We start from the raw sequence: 10,000 nt of genomic DNA, 5'->3' as shown, positions 1-10,000 counted from the left end.
AGAACACGCTAGGTAACATACAAATATCTGTGCATGAGGTCGCCAAGCTATTCAAGAACCTTGATTCCAGTAAAGCAACTGGCCCTGACGGCATCCCAATTATAGTGTTAAAAAAGCTTCAACCAGAACTTGCTCCCATACTTACGAAACTACTTAAGCATTGCCTTAAGGAGAAGTGCTTTCCAACACCCTGGGAAAACCTCATCAGTATGGCCTGTATTTAAGAATTCAGGTGATAAGTCATCTCCCTCTCAGTACAGACCAATAAGTCTCCTGTGTGTTATGAGTAAGTTGCTGGAATCCATATTAAATAGAGAAATAGTCAACCACCTTAGCAGATATAACCTTCTTAGTGACATGCAATATGGTTTCCGTTCTGCAAGATCTACCGCAGATGTGCTAACGGTTATATCTCATAGGATTAGTGAATCTCTTGACAAAGGCTTCCTTTCTAGGGCAATTGCTCTTGACATATCAAAGGCCTTCGACAAGGTATGGCATAAGGGCCTACTTCACAAGATTTCCAGCTACGGTATAACCGGAAATGTTTTCTCAATTATTAAATCATTTCTCTCTGATAGGCTCATAAGAGTAGTGGTCGATGTACAAAAATCAGAGGCCTGCAGTATTAATGCTGAAGTCCCTCAAGGGTCCATCCTGGGTCCAACTCTCTTCCTGATCTACATCAATGATCTCCCTAAACACATATTTAAATCATTCGTTGACATCTATGCTGATGACACGATCATCTACGACAAAACATCAAAGGCTGACAAAGTTCTCTCTAATTCTCTCTCCTCTGATCTTGAGCGCATGGTTCAGTGTGTGTGTGTGTGGGGGGGGGAGACGTGGCTGCTTACCTTTGATGCATCTAAAACCAAGCATCTATCTTTACATCATCAACGCTCTGATCCCCATCTGGCATCAATTGAAATTTATGGCTCTCGTCTAGGAGAAGCCCCATGTTTTGACAAGCTTCTGGGCTTGACCTTCACTCCTGATCTGAAATGGAACACGTAACCAAGTCTATTGCCAAGGTCGCTGGAAAGATGGTGGGATCCTTCTACCGCTCCAGAAGATATCTCACTACTGATTCAATTCTCTATCTATATAAAAGCCAAGTACGTCCAAGGATGGAATACTGCTGCCATATCTGGGCAGGAGCTGCTAAAACAGTCTATCCTGCCTTGACAGAGTACAAAATAGACTTCGTGGCTTAGTGGGGGATTCCCTTTTCTCTTCCCTGCAACCTCTCTCCCACAGAAGAGACGTTGCGAGCCTATCTTTGTTTTATCGTTATTTCCATGGTAGCTGTTCGTCTGAACTCCAATCTCTGGTCCCTCATCGCCAATCTTTTACGAAAAACACCTGTCTAGCTGAATCCACTGTCAAAACTTTTCCTCACTCTTTATCTGTGCCTAAATCAAAACGTAGATTCCATGAACAAAGCTTCTTTCATAGAACTGCACGCCTGTGGAACTCTGTTCCGTCTGCCTGCTTCCAACCTGACTACAACCTGGATGTCTTCAAGTCCAACGATGAACCGCCCCCTTTGGTAGACACTTCATTAAATCTCCACACTAACGTACTGTACTTGCAATAACACTTATCCCTGAGTGGCTTCCGGGCCTTGATAAGTGGTGACCACTGTGTAAAAACAAAAAACAAAAAAAAACCTTCAAACAGTTCAGTTTGTATTCCAACTTATGGGAAAAACTAACCCAAGAGAAATGTTCCTGGCATACCATAACTCACAAAGGGGCTATAATTGCTGAATCCACACGCAATGAAGAACGCAAGAGAAAACGTGACATTAGAAATGACAGAGTAGTCAACACTTCTGATGCAGAATTATCCCACAGGTGCCCAACATGCAGGGAATACCTCAGAGCTCTAATCGGTCTAGCAAGACATCTTCGAACCTACAGAACAATTGCATGATCACGGTCATCTTCGCAAATAATGGACGAACATCATATATATATATATATATATATATATATATATATATATATATATATATATATATACTAGCAAAAGTACCCGTCGTTGACTGGGTTCAAAAACAGCCTACAGACTCTGATTTATGAAAGTATAATAGGTTATGAAAAGGAAGGGTTATAAAGAGATAGCTTCGAATTCGGGGGTATCAAAACCAAAGCAAAATATGATGAAAGTAAAAATAAAATAGATAAACCCCATAATTTATTATACTATACCTGTTCACACTGAAACATTTATCACAATATTCTGTGGATCTATATTTAAAAAACCTTGTTAAACTTTGTGACATATTTCAATTCTATGGAGGTCAGGGGCGAACGAACACTCCATAATTTTATTATACCATATTTCTTCAAACAAGCTTCTCTCTTTACATCATCAACATTCTGATCCACATCTGGCATCAATTGAAATGAATGGCTCTCGTCTTCAGGAGGCCTCTAGTTTTGACAAGCTTCTTGGCTTGACCATTACTCCTGATCTTAAATGGAACACGTACATCAAATATGTTGCCAAGGCCGCTGGAAAAATGGTGGGATCTTTCTATCGATCCGGTAGATATCTCACTGCTGATGCTATTCTCTATCTATATAAGAGCCAGGTACGTCCAAGGATGGAATACTGTTGCCACATCTGGGCAGGAGCTGCTAGAAAGGACTTGGCCTGCCTTGGTAGAGTTCAAAATAGACTTCGTAGCCTCGTAGGAGATGTCCTTTTCTCTTCCTTGCAACCTCTATCTCACAAAAGAGATGTTGCGAGTTTGTCTGATGTATCATTATTTTCATGGAAAGTGTTCGACTGAGCTTCAATCTATGGTCCCCCCTCGCCAAACTTTCACAAGAAACACTCGTCTAGTTGTAAACACTATCAATAATTCCCCCCACTCTTTATCTGTGCCTAAACCTAAGCGTAGATTCCATGAACAAAGCTTCTTTCTTAGAACTGCACGCCTGTTGAATTGTCTTCCGTTTTCCTGCTTTCCGGCTGACTACAATATGGTTGTCTTCAAGTCTAACGTATATAAGTTCTTGATGAGCCGTTCCATATAAGTCATCAAATTTACCAAATTTTCATTACTAATGATTACTATATTGTCCAATTTCTACTGTACACTCTTTAACCCTTATCCTTGAGTGGCCTCTTGGCCTTGATAATGTGGTGATGCCTATGTAAAAAAAAAACAAAACAAAAAAAACTGAAACATAATTATCAAAGTATACTTACGCAGATAGATATGAAAAGTCTTTATTAAAGTTTGTGCCTATTTCCATTCTATGGAGGCCAGGCGCGAACGCAGACCCCACAATTTTATTATACCATCCCTATTTAAGTTAAAACATACTTATCAAAGTATTAGTATGTACATCTATATCAAAAACACTTGTAAACGTTTTCTTTTTTTAATTTTTTGATTTTTTATTTCCATACTTTTTGGACCAGGCGCGTATTTTAATGAATCATCATTATGCCAGATCAAACATACCCATTCCTGTGTCTCGATAATCTTCTATCATTATATGTGATCAGTTTTCTATAATATTCAACCATATAGGAGCCTATTCGTGACCAGACACACACACAGACGTTCAGCTTTATATATATATATATATATATATATATATATATATATATATATATATATATATATATATATATATTACTAGAAATTACTCGTGAAAAGTTATAGCTCTTTGACTTAGAAAACGTGCCTTATGCCAAACTGATAGTTAAGTATAGTTGATTTTGTGCTAATTTTTAATTAAATACGAATCCCTATTAATCCATAACTTTGCATTAAACGGATACCATAACACTTAATTCGCTACACCCTATTACAACAAACATCCATACAAAATTTCAGTTAGATCGATCCAATATATATATAAAGAGAGAGAGAGAGAGAGAGAGAGAGAGAGAGAGAGAGAGAGAGAGAGAGAGAGAGAGAGAGAGAGAGACGGGGGAGTGGGATAAAACCTAATGTTAACCTAAGATGCAAAAGCGTTACGTTTCTGTCCAAATTCCCGAGTTCGACAGAAACATTCCCGAGTTCGGTAAGATACACCTGAAGAAGGTCGGAGGTTTTAGCGACCGAAACGCTGTGAAAATCCCACTCAGGGTGAGAACAATAGTCCGATGAATCCAAATAATAATTTCCTTGCGTACGAAACCGGCTCGTGTTGTTAACGCGTTTGTTGAATGTTTGAAATCGAAAGAAGCGCCATTCGAAATTAATAAATTGGTTTCCACTTACGGGTGTTCCGTTCACAAATTGGATTGCGCGCACGCTCCATGGATTACGTTAGGTCGAAGACAGGGTTAATGGATTATTGAATATATAAGATTGAAGAGACGAGGTGGGGCACGTTGCGACTTGTATTAATAATTTTCTTCGTTCCCCTCCTTCTCCCTAAAAGATTCAATTTCGCTGTTTCATATAAAAATGCGTGCTCGCGCGTGGGTAGACACCTTTTGACGATGTACTCCATACTAGGACGGCTCAAATAACAATCGTCCTCCATCTTTCTTGAATACTGGTTCAAATCTAATAATAATCCGTAGCAACATTAATTTACGAATATCATACTTTTATGCATTCGATTGATCCAAATAGCATTTAATTGTTCTCCAGCTCTCAGGAACACAAGCCCAGTTTAGTATCTTTTTACATGCATTTGTTTATACTTTTATAATGACTGATGGTCTCTAAATCTATATATCTATAAAAGTGAACTTGTCTGTATGTGCGTGTTTGTGTGTGTGCGTGTGTGTCTGTGTGTACATTTCCCTACCAAACTACTCTGTCAATTTTCAGTCTACAGGCTCGATTTGACATACTGAGTATTGAGATTAAAAAAAAAAAACTTTTTAGTCTGTTTTCGGCCAGAAATTTGGTTGTCAAGGGGTTAAAGTTCAACGATTTGACTGTTGAGAACTCTACCAAACTCCTCCTCGAGGTTTGGGTCTAAGCACTTAAATTTTAGATATAGGTTACTTGGACATGGATCAAACGTTTTAACTTGATTTGAACCCAAAACAATAAATGTTAAAGGGTCAAAATTGGGGTCAAATTAAAAAATAATTTGACTTCTGCGGTCTCTACCAAATTACTCAGCTAATTTTTGGTCTAAACTTTGAAATTTTACATAAAATGTATTCAGACACAGGCCAAGCTTTCTAATCGTTTTTTTTTTTGCTGAACATTTGGCTTCCAAGGTTTCAAAGTTCAAAAGATTTGACCTTTGCGGTTTCTAGCAAAATATTCAGCCAATTTTGGGTCTAAACATTTGAAATTTTACATAACGGGTATTCAGACATTCAGCAAGCTTTTTAATCAGTTTTGGGGCGAAAATTTGTCTGCCAAGAGGTCAAAGTCGAAAGAATTGACCTTTGCAGACTCTACCAAATTCTTCTGCCAATTTTGGGTCTAAGCACTTAAAATTTTAGATGCAGGTTACATGGACATGAGTCAAACTGTTTAATATATATATATATATATATATATATATATATATATATATATATATATATATATATATATATATATATATATATATATATATGTGTGCACATAAAGTTAAGCAAAGCCGGGCTGAACTGTTGGTATTCTATCACCGTATCTGCAGAAAAAAAATAACCCAGTGTATGTTATGGATACATTTTCTATTCGTATTATTTGGATTCTTTTAGCTATTAGTCGGGTGGCATTTTCACAACGATTCAGTCGATGTAACCTCCGACATTCTTCAGTTGTATCTTGTCGAACTCGTTTTTCTTTCGATCGTTCTCGAAAATTTGGACAAAATTTTGAACGGAGCCCTTTATTTACTTCACTGGGGTAGCATGCTCTCGTCCGTCAACCATGGCTGGATAGAGGTTCTAAGTAATTCGTAATTGTAGGACTTATAGCGCCATTTCGAACGAACCTTTCATTTACTTCACGGGGTAGTATGTTCCTGTTCTAGATGTGAGCTTGAATGAGACAAAGTGTTTTTGAAGATGATCTAACAAAACAATGTTAATTAAGTCATGCGCTTAAAATAAACAATCAAGTCTATCTCCCATCCCTCCTCTCTCTCTCTCTCTCTCTCTCTCTCTCTCTCTCTATATATATATATATATATATATATATATATATATATATATATATATATATATATATATTAGAAAAGAAGTTTACGTAGATTAACAAACATTTTGACGTTAACATGTCTCGTTGGGAGTCTAACTTTATATATATATATATATATATATATATATATATATATATATATAGGATAGTTTATTTTCGTTTTTTTACCATGTTAGAAGCGTTGACTGAAATTTTGATCTTTATTAACGTATCCCTTATTGATCTTCGGTTTCTTTCTAGCTCAAATTGCCATGTTATACGATATTGTGCAGTTAGGTTTGTTGTTCTTACTATTATTGGTCCTCTTGTACTCTATTTTTCCATTGTATCCCGATCTCATAAGAGCTTCATTGTAATATTCCTTGTTTTTATCAAAAAGACTCTCATTCTTAGAAAGTTCAGAAACTCTTTTGGAAATGTTGGGGATTAACGCCTTCTTCATACACTTCGGATAATTCGATTGATAATCTATGTAGAATATTTTCTATATTTTATATTTTTATTTAATATATATATATAATAAATTCCACAGCCAAACAACGTCGCAGCCCACAAGAGCCATGACAGTCAAAGAACCGGAAGTCTAAGACTTTTAGCTAAAATCCAACATTTTAGTGAGGCTCAAAGTGTACTATATCTGAATATATTTATGATTCAAAACTTTTTCAAATTTTAGTTTAACTTACGTAGGGCAGCCCCTGGAGTTAATGTAGTATTGTGGTGACTGAGATAATTCTACTTAAGAGTAGGATAAGCAATTTTAAGTAGCTGTGACTAAGCCACGATCTGCCGTCGACCGTGTCTGACTCGCAACTCTCCTCAATTCTAACAGTCGTCGACCGTCGTAAAACCGCTTCCAACTGTCGTAAAATCGTTCCCAACCGTCGTAGAACTCAGTCAGTCCTCAAGCTAACTCTAAAAGTATTACAACGACATTTTTGTACCCGTAATCAGCCACACTTTGATTACAACCCCATCTGATCTTTCTTTTGTCTACTCCGGTGAATAACTTCCTCTCCATTGTTCTACCGATAAACCAATTTCCTATACCTTTGTTATCTTGATAAACTTATTTCCGCTCGTTTTTTGTCATGTGTCGTTTCTCTTTTTTACCTCCCAACACTTGGGGACGGAGGAGGCGGCGGAGAAAACGGCGATACTACCACAACTGTTCTACATTAGAAAATACGATAAAACTCGATAGCTCAATAAATTTTACTTTTATTTGGAATTATTGTTCTACTAGACCATTTTTCGTAATTTTTGGAATGGATACTAATTTCGACATGACACGTGAGCACGTAATAGTGCTTTCACTTGAAATTCATTTGCTTCAGATTCTACTCTCTTGCAGAAGCACCGAGCTGCGATAGTAATGGACGTGTAAAAAGTTACTACTTTTTACACGTCCATTACTCTTTTTCCTGCTCCGATTGTTTAATTTACGTTTTCTTTTTCATTTCTTCTTTAGTATAACGAGTGGAAATTGGAAACAATAAAATCAATAGTTACATGTTACGTCCGCCTTCTTCGAAACAAACAAACAAACAAAAACACCATTTATCATAAATGTGTGAAGTCCGTAATTTTAAGCCAATGAAAATGATTCCCTTTCGTTTGAAACATTCTCTTAGTGAGCCTATTTGAAATGCTATTTTATGATAAAAGCAGTAACTCGACAACAAAAGAGTCAATTAGATCAGAAACAGAACAGTCTGTAAACACGCTATTACGCTCATCTCTCTGCCTTTCGAGACAGTGGAAGCGAATAACTACTCTGCTTACACACACAGAAGGTCACACACTTGACCATCTGTAAAAAGATATCGAATGTAGCAGCAAGTCCTGGGAACATATATCAAAAAGGACAGTTGGAAATAAATCATATACAATCCACTATGACAATGCAATTCCTACAGCTAAGTGCCTGATATTGTTACATGGGACAAGGAGAAAGAAGCAACCTCAGAAGAAATGAATGTCTCGAATGATGCTGGCTTGAACAGAGTTGGGCTGGAAAACATAACGAAATACGAAGCTCTTATTAAAAAAAATGAATTATTGAAAAGAAACTGGAATTTAAGAAGATTTCCACCATTCCAGCAATTATAAGAGGAACCGTACTCATTAATATATATATATATATATATATATATATATATATATATATATATATATATATATATATATATATATATATATATATATAAAATTATCTGGAAAAAATACCCGGTGACAAAATGTAAGAGAGATATAAACAATTGCACTTAAAGGGCGATTAGAATCTTAAAAAAAAGATCTCTCGGTTGGAATGTATAAGATAGCGATTGAATATCTGGCATCGCCAACTAGAAGAAAATGACAAGGAAATTGGAAAAAAAAAATCACACACTGACAATGACCGCATATGGACAATGTCTGCTGAACTTACACACGCATATACAAATGGATCGAAAACAATCATTTAGACGCACACATTTCTAACAGTTCTGTCTTCTTTCACATTGCGAACATTTTACAAACATGAGAACTTTCAACTTTTCTAACGGATCATTTTTCATACCTAAAATATCTGTCGCATCATTGTATGTAAATGCGTTTTGTTCGTCAACGATGTTTTCTTTTCTCTTTCATTCACCTTTTTTATGGATGTAGAATCTAATAATTGACCAGGATTCGGCCAAATCCTTTGAAAAGCATTTAAAATGAAAACATCAGAAAACGAAATAATGCTGTATTTTTTTTTTTTTAAACGAAAAATGAAAATTATTTTCCTGGAACTTTCAATAGAATCTACCTTAATCATAGATGACTTAAATCGAATACAAAACAAATTACAACACTACTCGGCTTTAAGAAGTTTTCATTCTAACCTTATGGAATAATGCTTTCAAACGATTTGACTAATTCCTATTCAAATTTTACTCGCTAATCACGCGACTCTCATCAACCAGATTTGATTCTGATACAACCGTCAACAAGATCTGACGTTCAATTTTCTCTTCTAGGGCAATCAACCGTGGACTTAACATTACCATCAAAATGGGAAAAAACCCACATATAGAGTTTTATAGGTAGGAAGTTATGAAAATATATATGACAATTAAGCTACACAGATGAGTCCGGTTTCATTCCCATAAGGACTCTTCAGACTAGAATGCCTGACGTATCCCTATGAGATGAAACGTGGAAAATGTTGTAACTTAATTGCAATATGTTCTCATAATTTATACACACACACACACACACACACACACACACACACACACACACACACACACACACACACACACACACACACACACACACACACACATATATATATATATATATATATATATATATATATATATACAGGGTGTCCACAAAGTCTGGCTACATTATGTAGCCAGACTTTGTGGAAGCATCCAGTAGATTATGTAGCCAGACTTTGTGGGCACCCTGTATATATATATATATATATATATATATATATATATATATATATATATATATATACACCCGTGTGTGTGTGTGTGTGTGTACAGGGTGCCCACATGAGGCTCGTGGGCGTTTCTGATTTGGTTTAGAGAATGAATGGCACTTTGATTATAATTAGTTAAACTAGCGTCTCCTATCTTAAAACAAATAAATAAATAAATAAATAAATAAAGGCATGTCTGATCTCTTTGTTTTAACAATAGACCCCCAATACTCTTTCCTTTCGCCCTCTTTTCTTTTCTCTTCTTTCTTTTTGTTTCTATTTTTTTTTATTCGATCTCCATTTAAAATTTTTTTATTCTGTTTCCATTTTCATTAAATGACTTGCCTCAAATGAGACCAGAGGTCTCTTATCGCCTGTGGATGTCTTTTAAGACTGAAACAATA

This window comes from Euprymna scolopes, chromosome 36 (assembly GCF_053919585.1).
Source record: "Euprymna scolopes isolate OS-2025 chromosome 36, ASM5391958v1, whole genome shotgun sequence".
NCBI lineage: Eukaryota > Metazoa > Mollusca > Cephalopoda > Sepiida > Sepiolidae > Euprymna > Euprymna scolopes.
This window is presented reverse-complemented; position numbering follows the sequence as displayed.